Source organism: Manis javanica, chromosome 2 (genome assembly GCF_040802235.1).
Source record: "Manis javanica isolate MJ-LG chromosome 2, MJ_LKY, whole genome shotgun sequence".
In the NCBI taxonomy this organism is placed as follows: domain Eukaryota; kingdom Metazoa; phylum Chordata; class Mammalia; order Pholidota; family Manidae; genus Manis; species Manis javanica.
In genome coordinates this window covers 36114131-36130146 of record NC_133157.1, presented here as the reverse complement: position 1 = coordinate 36130146, position 16016 = coordinate 36114131, and the positions used below count along the sequence as shown (strand labels likewise).

Genomic DNA, 16016 nt, shown 5'->3' with positions numbered 1-16016 from the left:
GCTACAGGAGGGGAGGAAAGGGGAAGGAGATGGGACCTCAGCCCACAGCCCCTATCAAAGCCCTATCATCACGGTCTTACCCAAAGCAACAGAGACGGCACTGGTCAAGCCAGTGCTGTCTCTATCCTCTGAGGACAAGAGTCCTAAAATGTTCTTGGACCCTGAAGCCCTGCCACCCCCACCCCCACCCCTAATTACAAGAGAGGATGCTGTGTCGCTGTCCAGGCAGAATGGAATCCAGGCTGTGCTGGCCATGCCCCAACCAGAGAACAACTGGCAGTGCTGCTGACATCCTCACCTCTTGCCACTCCACGTGTACCTTGGGCCCTGATGCCCCATCCTAAAGGGAGCCTGACAGGGCTTCAAGGAAGCCAGGTAGAGGAGCAGACACAAGGCAGCAGGGCCTAAGGAAACCGGGCAGGGCAATCCCATACAGCCAGGTGAGGGACGTGGGAGGCAGGCATAAGTTGGGAACAAATGAAATCAGGCAGCAGGCTCTAGGGAAACAGAGACCAGGTGACAGAGCCCAAAAGGATGTGGGCTGTGGGTGACAAGTGAAGCCAGGCAGTAGGGACTAAAGTTAGCTAGGAGGTGGGGACAAATGAAGCCAGGCAAGAGGCCCCTAGGATATGAGAAAAGAAGGATAGCAGGAGTTCATCCCCTCTGTCTAAATGTCAACCCCACAGCCTGGGCCTCTCTCTCAGTAGCCCCTTCCCACCCAGGTGGTGGTCCCCTCCCCCAGGCCAATGGACACAGCCAGAGCCCCCTCCTCTCTCTGAGGCCTGGTCCGGTTGCAGCCAATGGGCCCTGGCCCCATCCCTGGGACCTCAGGAAGTCCCAGTCCCTCCCACCGGCTGCAGAGGCAGGGGGGCTGGGGGAGAAAAAGAGAAGAGTAGAGAGACAGCTTGGCAAGGGGAGCGCGCCGAGCAGCCGCGGGGGGCGGGGGCTGAGAAAGGAGCGGGAAGCGCCGAGGCGGGCTGGCGGGCGGGCGCGGGCGGGGGTGTCTCGGCGGCGGCAGTGGAGGTGACAAGTTCTCCGGCCCTGCGGCCGAGCGGCCACTGACCTGAGTCCCCGCGCAGGCGCCCCGTCGGTGCCTCCGGCGCTCCGTGGGACCGCCCGGCCGCTCGAGGGCATCGGGCCCCCAGAGCTCGGGGCTGGTCGACTCGGAAGGCTGCAAGCCCCCCACCCCCAGCACACACCGCGAGAGTCCCGGCGGGCGGGCGAGGGATCGGGCTGAGCTGCAAGCGAGGCGGCGAGCGGCCCGGGAGGAGGGGAGGAAGGAGCGCGCCGCAAGCGAACGAGCAGGAGATGCGAGCTAGCGGAGGGAGCGAGTGAGGGACGGCAGGCAGTGAGGTCATCCTTTGAATCTAATTGTCTGAGTCAGGAGGAGATGTGGCATTTGATGCAGGGGGAGAGGAGGGGGAAGGGACCCTCCTTCCCCTCCCGGCTCCCGGGCCCCTCCTAACACCCAGGGTCGGCCGGGGTCTCCCTTCCCCACCCCGGGCGGGCGAAAGGCCTCGGGCCAACTCGGACAGACCCCTCCCTGTCTCCGGGCTGACCTCTGCTGCGGGGGGGGGGGGAGGGGGAATCAGTGCGCAGTGACATACAGGACCCAGTCCCACATCACCCTGAGTGGCTACCTTCCTACTCTCTGGGAGTGATGGGACCCTCCACCCAGGCCCGGGTCACCTTCCAGTATTTCTAAGGGTAACGGGACACCCCAACCCACCCCCAGGTCATATTTCTGCCCTTTAAGAATAGACGGGGAACTTCAGCCAGCCTTCCAGTTACCTTCGTGCCCTTAGGAGCATGAATTCCCCAAATCTATTCCTCAAGTTACTTTTTGCATTGGGAATTTGGGAGAACCTGGACACTGAACCTCAGCTCACCTTCCTGCTGCCTGAGAATGATAGTGCAATGCTACCCAGTCCTTTAGTTACTGCACTTGGACGGCATAAGGACCCACAAGTGACCCCAGTGTCTCCCTTTCTGCATGCCCAACCGTTCAGGAGGGGCAGAAGTGGGCCAGACTCCTAGGGTACCCAGGGGCTGCCCAGGTGACCAAGCTATTCAGATGGGGGAGGGCAACATGGCAACCAGCCCTGGGCCTGTCAGGTGTGCACACCCATACATGCACATATGAGCACATGCACACATGTGTAAACACACACAGAGAGGGGGTGGAAGCAGCACCAGGCAGCTGGGGATGCTCACACCAAAGGCCACACACCCCTCCCTTTGCCCCCCCCATGGAGAAGGGGTGATAAATATTTAAGGGGCTTTTAGCTCTGAAGGGGCTGAAGTTGGGGGAGGGAGGGGGATTCATGATGCCTGATTAATGGGGTTAAGGCTTGGATCAATCTGTCCGCCCGCCGCTCCCTCCACCCTCCTTCTCCCTCCCTCCGCCTAATGCGCTTTATCAGGAGACGCTTTTCTGACTTGGCAGCGTCGGGTGTTTTAAATAGACCCATTTAGAGCAAGGGTTGGGGGAGAAAAAAGGGGGGGAAGGCAGACAGAGATTGAAACAGGCTGGGAGACAGAGACAAGCCCTGAGAGTGAGAGACTGGGAGAGGAGAGACAGAAGGAGATGCAGAAACAGGAGGTAAGAGATTAAAGGTGAGACTCCTACCCAGGCTGAAATGTGGGGGGGCAAGGGTGATGAGAGGCCAAGGGGAAGCTAGGGAGGAACAGAAACAAGCAAAAAAAAGAGACAGAGACAGAGACAGAGACACAGAGAGAGGAAAGGAGCCACTGGCAGTGGAGAGAAACCCAGAGAGAGGCTCTCTGCAAGAGCTGAGTGCTAGCCTGGGAGACAGCAGAGATCTTTTATTTCCAAAAACAGTTTTTCATCCACTTTGTTAAATTAAAAAGCTGTTTTTAAAGTGGTGCTGGAGGTGCTGCTGGGGGAGGGTGGACAGAACTGCCAAATCCTCCCTCCTGGCCTCCTCCTGGGCCCCCACAGAAGCTGCCTCAGCCTTAACCCCCTGGGGGTGTTCTCCAGCTCCCCTGCTCTCTGCGATCCTCTAGGATCCCCAGGGACAGGGTCAGGGCATCTGAGCTACTGTTCATTGGCAGGAAGTCCTTCCTGCTGTCTGGCCTCACTCCCTCCTGCTGCAGGGAGCCCAATCTCTTGCCTAACCACTAGCCTTCTCTTCTTCAGCCTCTGTTCTGGCTACCTAAGGTGTTCCCAATTGCAGGAAGGGTGTTATGTGCCCTCACAGCTCAGTAACTCACTTTCCCAACAAGCAACCAGACTACTTCCAGGTGTGCCCTCTATAAATATTTATTATCTATTATTGTGTAAATCTCGACTTCTATCACATACCCCAGCCCATGTCTTTAGGTCCCTCTGGGAATGGTGAGATGGAAGTTTAGCTCTCTACAGCCCTTTGGAGCCTCCCTTCCTATTCTTCAGAACCCCAGCTCCATTTTAAGTCCCTTTCATAACCATGTGTCAGTCAGGGATAGCCCACCCCACCCTCAATAACACCCCAGCCCTAGTTCTGAAGGGTCATTACTCCCCTACTCCCGGGCCGGGAAAATGGCCAGTCTGTTTGGGAACTGAGATGAAAAGCCCAGCCCGGCCTTTGTGGGCCTCTGGCGGGTTTTGGACAATAGGCCCTTCCGTTCCGCTCCAGCGCCTCGATTCCTTGGACGCCCCCACCCCCAGGCTGCCAATCCAGGGGCCTTGCCTGGCCCCAGTGAAAGGCGGGGGAGTCAGGCCCACCCCCACCACTGGCCCCAGAAGATTTGGACTTTCCGACCTCCCATCCCATTTCCTCCAAGCCCAGCTGCTCCCCCAGTCAAGCCAGAGAGATGCTCTGGGGCAGAAAGAGAGCCCGACAAGGAAACAGAAACCTACTCCCATATCTGGGATGCAGCTCCCTCGGTGCTGAACCCGGTTTTGTGACCTGGCTTTGCCCTTGTCTTTGTGACTGTGGGTAAGTCTCTTCCCCTTTGTGGGGCCTATCCCAGGGGCATGAAAAGCCTCAGGAGGAAGGAGGACAGGGGAAAGAAGGAAGAAATCTTAGGCATTCCTTCACTCATGTCACTAGACCTACAGGCCTACTGCACCTGCCTGATGCTCTGAGATTGACCTGCCTCTTTTGGGTCCCTAGCACATACCTCTACCCCTGGCCACACACAGAGCACATCAATGTCCTTCCTCCTCCTCCTCCAGACCAAACTCTTCCCCAGACTTCCAAAACTGAGGGGGTGGGGTGATGTGACAAGGCTGGATTCTAGAAGGGCAAAAGGTACAAGTCAGAGGTCACAGAGAAGCCACAGCTTTTAGTTCAACTCGGAGCTTATTCCAAAAGTTCTATTCACTGTAAGAAGGGGAGACTGATGAAGGTGAGACTTAAGCATCTAAAAAAGGAAAAATTAGGAGAAGCCCAGACTCCCTCCAGCACCCCTTGCAGACTTCATGTTCTGAACCACAGGGACAAAGGGAAACCAGAGCTGTCAGGAAGGCCTGACACCACACACAGATACACACTCAAACACACCCACAGAAAATCCTAAAATCTCCACACAACCATTCACAGACACAAGTACCTCCACATCACATATTCTCACATGCATAGTCACACAGAAACACATGGCCACCAGTAAGGCATAAACACCCACCATCATACCATCCTTTTCCTCTTCCTCTTCACCACTATGACTTACTGGACATCTGTTATGTGCTAGGCACTGTGTTAGGCACTTTATATGCTTTATCTCATTTAATCCTCAGGGCTTCTCCATGAGGTAGGTTCTATTATTATTCTCATTTGACATTTGAAAAAGCTGAGATTCAGGGAGGTTAGGTAACTTGCCCAAGACCACACAGCTGATCAGGTCCAGAGCTTAGATTTGAATCAAAGTCTAGTTCTAAAGGCTTTCTGCTACACCAGTTTGCCTCTGCAGATCTCTCTACCACCTGCACTGTGCCTTTCCCAATAATTATGGTTAATACTTGTTCAGTATCCTTGATGAGCCAAATAGCATAAGTACTTACCATATATTTTCGTGTTGAATCATCAAAACAATCTTTGGAGGTAATCCTATTTCCATTTTACAGATGAGGAAACTGAGGCTCAGGAAGCAAAAGAACCTTGCCCAAAGTCACATAACTGGTAGTGGTAAGGGAGATCGCACTGTACTCAGGGCTATCTTGAAAGCTACTGTTGCTTCTACAGGCTCCAGTCATTTAACAGAACCCTCACCTACAAGATCCCAGGAGATCCTCAGGGTCCACCAACCCCCCTCCTCTCAAAAAACAGGTCCACATGTGTGTGTCTGCCAAAGGCATGATCAGGTACCTAAACACATAGCCTTGAGAAAGGGCCTCTAAGTCATTCAACGCTGCCCAGATGGAGAGACACCACCAACCAGGGACAGATGGCCAGAAACTAAAACAAGGTGTTAGAGATGGCTGGCTGGTGGTAACAGCTACAAACATACCAAAAGATGGGCCCAAAGAGAGCGAGGCAGAAAGACAGAGACACATATTGGGTCAAAGAATGATAGATATAGTCGACAAAGGAGCCAATCAAGGGAGGGGAGTGTACAAGCTGACATGAAAAACAGCAGATACACACCAACATACACAGACACTAAGACACATACAGAGCCATCCAACCTTCCCAAGAAAAGAATTGTGAAAGCAAACAAGTCTCGGGCTGTGGTGCATGTGTATGTGTACATGCGTGTGTTGGGGGGCATGCCGTCTGTATTGCTACGCACATTACACCAGCTGCTTCCAGCAATTTCATCTGATTAATAATAAATGCACCATAATTACAGCCTCTCCCCCAGCCCTTCCTGTTTTTTGTCAGCTGCCGCCAGGCCAACCCCCATGGACCCTATGGCCCCCTCCATCCTCACGTGCTGACTCCTACGAGGCTGAGGGAACATGGGCTGATGGAGGAGGCCAGACTCCCAACGTGAGGGGGAATACCCATCTCTCTGTTTGGATTAATGTCTTCGGCCTCTATGCAAAAGGTTATCTCCCTTAGGTCTCACTCAGCACTCTCCCCCAACCCCCAGTATAGCCTAGGGGCCCAGGTCTGGGATGCAGAGAGATTAACTCTGAACCTCCCCCCTGCCCAGTCTTTGTCACTCACTGGCTGAAAGTGGTCTCCATTCACAAACTTCCCCTAGCCTTGGAACCCCACAGGCTCAAAAGAGGAAGCACCAGAACAGAGGCCCCTACCCTGTCATTCCAACCCAGGTAGCTGAGGGTCTCTGCCCTCTTGTGGACCCCCACACTTTGGACACTTGGTAGCTCCCCCTCCCATCCCTGTGCCCCCCTAGGTCCACCTCCTTCCAGGCTTCCCACCCCAGCTCTCCAAGGCAGCTCTATCAGAATCAGCTGCCGGTTTGTGCTGATCTGTTTCTAATCGCTGGGGCCTGGTTCACGCTTGCCCCCCCCACCCCCAATATTGATTCCATTATTTGGAGAGTCATTGACGTCAGGGGCCTGGATGGGTGCCAAAACCGCCTTCTCTCCAGGCCTGGGCCAGGGCCCAGCCCCCTGATCCCGAGATTTCTCAGAGGGGCCCAGAAAGGTCGGTTCACAGGCCAAGGTCACATGGCATCTACCCTCAGAGGCTAGGTTCTTCTTACCTTTTGGGGACCACTGTGCAGCTCCTTTCTGCTGCACAGAGGCTTGCGGGTCAGAAGTGAGGTAGGGGCCTATAAAGGAAGGTGTGAAAGAACATCACTGGGACTTGGACTTCAAGGAAGGGCTTGAGGAGGTAGGATGGAGTCAGTGGCTCAGGAAAGGCTACTTGGGGAAGGTATTTTTCCTTTGCTACACACTTATTTTGGAACATCCTGAAGGTGGACTTGAAACAGTGACTACTGACTACTAGATATTTATGTCTGATATCAGATATATCTCCAGATTCCCTACGAAGGAAATTCTCTGCAATGTAGGATAATAGATTACCCTAAATGTTGCCATAATCTAACTGGCACCACTAATTTTATATATCTTTATTCCATAGAGAGCAAAGGCTCTCTCCGATGCATCTCACACCCATGCTGTCCCAGCTTCCCCATACTCTCCCAGTGTCTCCTGGCTCGGTGTCTATCTGATCCAGAGGCAGCTGCTGCTACACTGGCCCACACCAGCAACTCCAAGGCTCTGGCTGGATAGGGTATTTTTAGGATCTGAACCTTGTGTCCTTAGGCAGACATTAATAACCAATATAGACAGTCCGTGGTGCCCACAGCAGCTAAACAACCTCAGAGCCCATCCTTGGAGGCCCAGAGTCCAAGAAAACCAGACCTAGAGAGAGCAAGGGACATACACAACCACTTGGGAGAAGAAGATTTGCCCACCTTTTGAATAATCCTGAAGCTGGGGAGAGGACAGCAGTGACCTCTGACTTCTGCCATATTATCAGGGTCACTGCTCTACTCTCCCTGAGTCAGGACCTTTCCAAGGACGAAGCTGCCTATGTTCTGCACTCCCTCCCGGAGTGAAGACAAGTCCTTCGTTTACTCTAGCCTGCAAATCACTCATGGGTCCTCTGAACCAAATAGGGGTGTATAAAAGAGGCTGTTGGGTCTCAAGCTACAAACCCCAGAGTCCCCTCTCATGGCCTGTCCCACTCAAGGATTCATGCCTCAACATTTATTGAGCACCTCATCCCTGCCAATACCATGCTGGGATTGGGGATATGGCCCAGCCCACCAGGAACACTCAGTTTGATGGGGAAGGAAAACAATGTATTGTTTACAAAACACTGCCTGCTACTGTGTACCAGGTCTCTACCAGGGGCAGGGCACAGTGCTAAGCAAAGCAGACCCAGTCCCTAGGTCCCACAGAGAGCACAGAGCTGTGCAGCCTTGCTGAGCACTGTGAGGGGTAAGTATAGATAGTGTATCATGGGGCATACTGACTGCCCCAGATCTGGAAAATCCTCCTTTAGGATTAAGTCTTCTTCAGTCCATTCCTAACCCCAGGGAAGGCCCTAGCACTGACCAGAAGTTACCACCATAGTCTAAGTTCAGTTCCTTCCTCTGTGGCACTAGCCCCAGATTCTGGGAGCTGGTTCCCCACAACAGCAGGGTCTAAATCTTCCCCTACATATGCTCCAGCTCCTCTCTCCGCCCCTTGGCCTCCAGAGTTTCTGGCTCTGGTGACCCCCAACCTAGCATGGCTGTCTGCTTTGGGGGCTCTCTTTGCCCTCAGCAGAGGTAAAGGCGGGTACTGATCTCAGTGCTCTCTGTCCACAGGAACCATTTGCTTCCCCAGTCCCTCCCCACAGGAAGCTGGGAGGGATCTTGGGTGTGTGTGGTCAGGAACGGCCACAGGAGTTTAGACAGCTGAGGTCTCCCCAACTTCCCTCACCCCATGGTGAGTCTGGAGGAGGGGTCAGCTCTCTTCTCAGCCTCCTTGCTCTCTGGGACCCCCAAACCAGGCACACATGGTCCCCCCCAATCTATCTGCATTTCAAAGAAAATCTGCTCCATATGTTTCCGATTCATTTACACTTCAACTCACCAGAGTGGGGCAGAGAACAGAGTGCCCTGCCTCTAAGCCCCCACCCACAGAGGGGGACTGGAGAGCATGTGTCCCCATCAGGAACAGGGAGCAGTTACAGCCCAGCCACCTGAGCCTGAGGGCCAGGTGCCCACTGCATGGGCCCATGGGTGACAGTGCCCCTCAGGCAGCCTGCCCTGCTGGCCTCCAAGTGGGAGGGCAGAGAGTCTTAGGGCTGGTTGTAGCCTAGCCCAGCCCCCCACTACTGCTCTTCTGGGGATTGGAGAACCCTGGGCAAACACAGAGACAGGATAAGGGCTCCACAGGCACCCCAGCAGACTGAGATACATCACCTTGGCCCTACCCCTCTCCAGGCAGGGCAGAGGACAAAAGAGAGAGTGGGGAGAGTGTCCTCCCCAGCTGCCTACCTTCTCACCACACAAGGAGCCAGAGTCTACCCCCTCATCAGGCTGACCTTAACACCCCACCCATCCTAGGATGCCTGGGATGGGGAGATGTCCTGGGAGGATATGAGTCTTATTTCCCCACACCTAACCCTCTCTACCCCAGTAAGAGTGCCCAAAACTATTTAAGGGGGGTATGCACGTATGTGGCCCATGAACTCTACAGGATCACCCTGTACTAAACAGCTACTCAGATCTTCCTGCCAAGATCCCTGTCTCCTTGTGCAAGGAAAGGCAAAAAGGTTTAACTAAGTCACTGTTTCCCATCACCCTCTTCATCAGCCCACAGCACAAGTAAGGGATAGGATGAAACGTATCCCCTCCCCTCTCCACTTCTAGAGTCAACAGATCTTGTAGCAGTCTCTGTTCCTCACCCCAGTTGCCCTAATTTATATCATAAAACAAAAGAAATAATGTATTTGACTACTGAGTTCTAAGTTCACTGCAAGTGTGAACACCACAATCCTAGTATGCATTTGAATGTGAGGCCCAATATGGAAGTGTAACTGGGTGTGATTCTAGTGTGAACCCCAGGACCCCCGTTTGAATATAAAAGCTTCAAGATGGAAGCATGAATCCAAGTGTGGGCACTAGGGCCCTAGTGAGACTGAGTGTAGGCCCCAGTGAGGTAAGGCAGGGACATGGTACAAGCATCATGATTAACATTTCCTGCCTATGATGAAAAATGCCAAGATAAAAACAGTATAGTAAGAACAGGAAGGACTCCCTCTTAAGGTTAAGATTCCATTTTAAAAACCAGGGAGTTAGGGCAGTAAGATTCCTAACATTTACTTTGGTTATCAGCCAATAACCAACCCTATCTCAAGGCAGGGTAAGCAGTCCTAATTGATACGTTCCCAGTACTTGAGGGTAACCACTGCCTTGCAGAAGAACAGGATCAGAAAATTGCTTGTGTTAAGTTTATCTTACAGAATTATCTAGAGGAATGACTGTGGATGGTGACATAATGTCTCTCACTGGAGAGAGACATCATGAGACAACATGTCAAGCCTATACCACCAACCCCGCCACCCACCACCCTTTGTCCCATTCTTGAAAGCCTTAAAAGAATCCTAAGCCTTTGAGTATGCCTCCATTTTTAGGTTGCCCACACTCCGCTTTCTTCGAGTGCGTACTTTTTGCCTTAAATATGACTTCTCACTGCTCAACTTACTGCATTTTGTCTCTATTCTTCCAGTGGTGTTTTTGTTACCTTGCTATTTCATTTAATTTTCCAGACTTAAGCACAAGTTTTCACTCTCTCTGTCCTATTCCAGAGAAGTAGGGAAGGGCTACTAAGATCTCTGAATGGCCTTGCAAGTTCCCATCACCTGAGTGACCTGAATAGGACCTCAGCTGTATGATCATGCTCTTTAGTCCTGCCTGAAAATCTTCATTCTTTGCCTTTGGGAAGTTCTCAGAACATGATCTTAACTCCACCCAGTGTTCTGTTGTTTCCCCATATCCTGGGGTGGTAAGGACTGCATCCCTACGCCATGCAGATCTAAGCAGACACTGGACACCAGGGGACCCTGGCTTTAGGAGTTCACAAGGTGTCTGCCCTATGCCAAGCAGGAATTCAATAAACTTCCCTTTCCTCCCTCTGCTTTTCCTTGCTCTCTGCTACCTGCAAAGCAGCTGCCATTCCCTGCTATTCTCTCTTTAATGAATTCCTTCCTCACCTGTCCAACCTGTTCAAGAATTCTTTCTCATCCAGAGTAAAGAACCCTCCCCTGTCCAGGTGAGATTTCACCTAGTGTGCAAGGAGAGACCTCCCCAGACACAGCTGCCCGGCAACACCAGGATGGAATTGAGTTTAATACAATCACCAAGGATATCAATCTGAGTGTGAACTCCAAGATGAAATACATAGGTTTGAGTGTGATCCCAGGTTCCAGTGTGCATAACTGTAAGCCCCAGGACTAAAGTGTAAGTCTAACTGTGAGTCCCACGGTTTCCATACAAATCAGTATAAGCATTAGAGACCTAGTGTAAGTCTGAGTGTGAGCCCCTGAGTGTGAGCCAAGGTTTCCCATATGAGTCCAAGTGTGAGCACTGGGGTCCTTAAGTAATGGGAATTGAATCTTCCATGTGAGCACTAGAGTCCTAAGGTGAGTTTGAATGTGAGTTCCAAGATAGAAGCAATCGCCTATGAACCCCAGTGTCCTATGAGTCCTTGAGTTCAAATTTGAGCCCCAGGTTCCCCTTGGGAGTCTGAGTGTGAGCCCCTAGCCTTGATGTGACTCTGAGTATGAGCCCCAGAATGTACATGTGAATCCAGGGTCTTAGTGTGAGTCCAAATGTGAGCCCTAGGACCCCAGTGAGATTCTGAATGTGGGCTCTAAGTCTCAATGTAAATCTATGAGCTTCAGGGTAAGACATGTGAATCTATGAGTCTAGATTCCCAGTATGCGTCTGAGTGTAAACTCAGGACTGAGGTAGCTGGTTATGAGTCCCAGGATCCCAGGATGTAAGTGTAATTCTGAGTGTGAGTTCATATGAGTTTAAGTGTCCCAGTGTGAGTCTGGGTATGAATTCCAGAGGCCCAAGAAGTCTTGAGTGTGAACTTTAAACTCCTAGTCTCTGTATAAGGCTCAGAGTCCCAGTTGGAATCTTAGCTCTCATGGAGTGTGAACCTTAGCTACATGTCACCAGTCCTGACCAGGAACCCCAAGAACCAGTCTAGAGGATTTGTGTGGGCTTAGACAGTGGAAACAGGGAGGAACAGTTTATTGAGACACAGAGGCCCCTCCACTCCATCCCCACAAGCCCTGGCGAGCCTAACAGCCTTAAGAATATCCAATTGTTCAAACACCATCACCACACATGCAAGAGTACACCATCACACCTGAGTTAAACACACAAAAATACACTCAGTGTTTCAGACCCCCTAGACATACAGCAATAACAGATGCACAAATACATTCAGCATTTCAAACTCCTACCACCCCGATGATAGGAGCCACAAGAACACCCCCAGTGACACAGACACAAGTATCACAGGCAAAACAACTAATGTTTCAGACACACTCCCAGTGTTGCAGACAAGCTGCCAGCCACACAGACGCTTCTCAAAGAGAGAGACTAGACAGAAAGAGAAAGAAAATCCTGAATTTTCAACAACGCGTGAAATAGTCCTGCCCGCCTGAAGCTACTGAAGGGGGAAGGGGGCCAAGGGAGCCAGCAGAGCGAGAGCTAGACGCAGGAGAGGCTCGGGAGAGGAGGGGAGAGGAGAGCGCGGCGAGGCCGAGGAGAGCTGTCCGTCTGGTGACCTCCCCGCGGCCCAGCCCCCCACGCACGGGGAGACACACTACTCCGAGCAACACAGGAACACCCAGGCCGGCTCACGGAGCCGCACTGGAGGACACTCACCCTGGCAGACTCACAACAAAACGGGAATACACCACAAGTGGACTCACACGGGCACACAACACAGGAAGACTTACAAAGAGACACCGGAGGAGACCCACTACAAGTAGATACATCCAGGCGGACTCACGAGGAAACCACAGGCAGGCTCACGCCGACACACACATGCACACACACACACACACACGATAATTCACACGGGCACACATACACGGGCAGGCGCGCAACCGTCCGTTCACACCCCTGGGCGCTTTTAAGCCAAAGGAGAAAGCTGCCTCCGGGCACGCAGGGATCACTGGGAACCCCCAGCTCCGGAATTTTCCCAGACCTCGCGCGCGCTGCTGAGGGGTGAGGGAGAACAGGGACACTAGGACAATCCGCCCGGCCACCTCCCTCCCCCCAGCCGACTGTCAGCCCCCCACCACCACGCCCAACCCGCGGCGCGCCCGGACGTGGGGGCCGCTGCTTCTGCGCCCCCGCCCCTGAGTGTGCAGGCAAAGTTTCCCGGGAACTTTCCAGTCCCCCACCCCAGACCCACGCGTGTCTCCTCCTTCTTCCCGCGCGCACTAGGGCTGCGGGTCTGTCGGTCAGCCGGAGGGTCTGAGGGTCCGGCTGCGCGCGGTCCACCGCGGGGTACTCACCGTGCCCTCGGGCCGCCGGGACTCCGCGCCTCGCCCTTCGACCGCCCCCCGCACAGAGCGAGGCAGGGAGCGCGGAGCTAGCACTGCCGCCGGATCCCGTCGCCGAGCCCAGCGCCGCGCCGGCTAGAGCCGCCGCCTTCTCCTTCTCCTTCTCCTCCTTCTCCTCCTTCTTCTTCTCCTTCTCCTCCTCCTCCTCCTCCTCCTCCTCCTCCTCCTCCTCCTCCTCCTCCTCCGCCGCCGCCGCCGCCGCCGCCGCCGCCGCCGCCGCCGCCCGCTCTGCACCGGCTCCTCTGCGCCCGGCAGCTTTAACCCCCCCATCCTCCTCCCTCCCTCGCGCGCTCCCTCCCTCTTTCCCTCGCCCATGTGACCGCGGGCGCCCGCTCGGCCGCGCGCGCCCTCGCTCCCCTCCCCCCACGCCTTGTCTCCCCGCGCCTCCGCGGCCGCGCGCCACGACCCCCTCCCAGCCACAGCCCCCGCGCGCCCCCGCCTTGGCACGTTCCCGCGCCTGGCACGCGCGGCCCGCAAGCACGGGCACACTCACCCTGCACAGGCCTGTGAGCCCCCACTCCCATTCGCTTTGCGCTGGCACGCACCCTTCCTCCCGCGGGCACACTCGCCAGCACTAGCACGCGTGGCCCCCCTCACATTCACCCTTTCTGGGGAACGCCCTCCAGACGGCAGTGTCCCCGCGCTTCACGCGCAGGCCCGACCGCGGGTCCCAAAAACGCGCGCGCACATATACCCACACCCATTCCACTGGTTCCCCTAAGGGCCGCTGGGCGCGCACACTCCTCCCCCAGGGTCGCTCACTCACACTCACTCTCTCACTCAGCCTTGTCCAGGTCTCTGCTGCGCACACTCCCTCACGTTCAGGCCCCGACTAAGTCGTACTGACACCCTGGCACACCCCGGGCCAACTCTCGGGTCCTCCCGCCTGCATCTCCATGAGAGGAGCGCAAGCCGGATCCCCCAGTCCCCACTTTGGGCAGAGGCCAGCTGTCTCCACCTCTCCTCTATTCCCACCGCCCCCAGCAGTGACACACCCCGCCCTTCCAGTCAACCCTGGACTATATACGCATACACCCCTCGCTCGGAGGGAATGGGCTCTGCGCTCCCATAATCCGAAATGGACCAGGCTGGGAGTCCAGGCCCTGGCCTCCTCCCAAGTCTCCAGTGACACCACCACAATACCTTCTCCTTCCTCACATCCCACCCAGCGGGGACACATGGCCTGGGGAGAAACCTCTACTTTGATGAAGTGGGTAGGGGAGGGTGCGCCCTTTAAGCCTAGACCGGCAGTTCCAGAGCGCGGGGCACGCGCGAGTTTGGCGCTGGAAGTTGACCCCTCGAGCTTTTCTTTCGCAGCCTGGGCCTCTGAGGGGGCCGATGTACTTACTTCATTCACCCCCGGACTTCTGGTCTGGCTACAATATGGGGATTAGACTACCCGACCAACTTCTGTGTTGAGGCCACGCAAGAGCGCAACAGAAAGGGTGAATGCCAGAGGCAGAGAAGGAGTGGCGCACCCCCATCTCCACCCCACGGATTTTTCATCTGACCTTTGACCCATAATCCCTGCTCCCTGCCCTTCCGGAGAGCTGCTCCAGGGCTGGGGGTGGGGGTTGGGAGAAGTGGAGGAAATATCTTGCTGTTTCCTCACACCCTTCCCCAAAACGCTGCCCAAAGCGCACGGGCCCTTTCCCAACAAATGCCTCAGGGACTCCCATTGCAGAGTAAAACCTTCCCGCCACTGCCCAGACTTTTCACTTTCACTTCCTTGGCCGCCGCCGAATCCCCCTAGTGCAACCGGCAGGGGTCAGCCCGGGCTGAAGCTCAGAGAGGGCGGGCTGGAGCTTAAGGACACACAGAGACATAGTGGCCCCCAGCTGAGATCCAGCTCATTCCCACCCACAGGTAACCCCTATCTGGCCTCTCCGGGCAGCAGTCGGGGACAGAGCTGAGGCGGGGGTCGGGGGTCAGGAATTGCCCCCTCCTCATGCACCAAAACTAGGCCTCGGAGTTGAATGCTTAGGGGGCCGCTCCTCCTGTCGAATGACCGACCGGTATTGAGATCGGTGGGTCTAGACCTCCAGATCCTTCGGTGTCCCGGACTCATCCTCTTTCTGCCAGATTGAGACAGCAGTGGGGGTTATGCCCCGGTCCACCGTCCCTTCTCCTCCTGGGTAAGTGGGGGCTGCCGTTTCAGCAAGTACCGAAGTCCGCGGGTGCCGAGGCAAGGTCCGCACGGGGCAACCCTGGCCTGGGAGACGGACGTATCAGCGTGTCAGAGGACGCGCGAGGACTAAAGGCGCACGTCGGATCGGATCCTGGCAGCTGTCGGTTCGCCGCTCTTCCCGGCGCAGTACCCAACAGCCTCTTCCCCAGGGCCGCAGCGACATCTGGCGGGCGGTAAGGGAGGCGTGTGGCGCACGCCTCAGGCTGCGGCTCCCGCTCAGAGGCAGCGCCCATTTACAGAACAATTAGGGTACGGCCCCCTTTCCCTCCCGCCTCCACCGCCTGGCCCAGAACCTATTCTCCTTCCATCTGAGCTGGGGCAACAGATTATTCGTGGGTTTCCATTCCATCTGCCTCCAATACTCTATCTGCTCACGAGCTTCTGAGCTTCCTAAGCCCGTGTTCAACCAACCTGGACCCCACTGCTGTGGGGGCAAAGCCAGGCTTCTTAGGCAGGGTTCCAAAGCCCTTGCAAGATGTGGCCCTGTCTCCTCTTCAGCTTTACTGGGCGCTCTTATCCCCGGCCTCCCCAACTCCACACCAGCCCCCTTCACTGTCTCAGCGCACTTATCCTTAATCCACACCCCATTCCAAGGACATCCTTCCCCCAGCCCCACCCCATCTTCATCCATCTTACTATCTGCCTCTCCCATGAGGAACAGCCAGAAATAACTCCCCCAGTTCAGAGCTTTAGTGCCCTGCAAGTGATGGGGATCCCATATTTGATAATCCTAGAAGGCCTTAGGAAATTAGGGGAAGTTCTTGATTTTGAGGCCCTGGGATTTTACAGCCACCATGAAAGAGGACTCTGTGGCAGGACTTTTG

General features: G+C 55.0%; 1 protein-coding gene across 4 annotated transcripts in view; it reads right to left on the bottom strand.

Annotated features, from left to right (window-relative positions):
- CNTFR (ciliary neurotrophic factor receptor) overlaps positions 1-14371 on the bottom strand; it is a 39135-nt gene extending 24764 nt beyond the window's left edge. The window contains exons 1-2 of one of the 4 annotated variants that reach the window (XM_017657833.3): positions 12957-13156; positions 4126-4241 (exon numbers count right to left, since the gene is read on the bottom strand). The gene's annotated coding sequence lies outside the window, so the exon portion shown is untranslated. Of the gene's footprint in view, positions 1-1063; positions 1286-4125; positions 4242-12956; positions 13157-14352 lie in introns of those variants that run through there. The other 3 variants (XM_073228050.1, XM_017657826.3, XM_017657840.3) reach the window with 3 other exon arrangements.
- Between the last annotated feature and the right edge of the window lie 1645 nt (positions 14372-16016).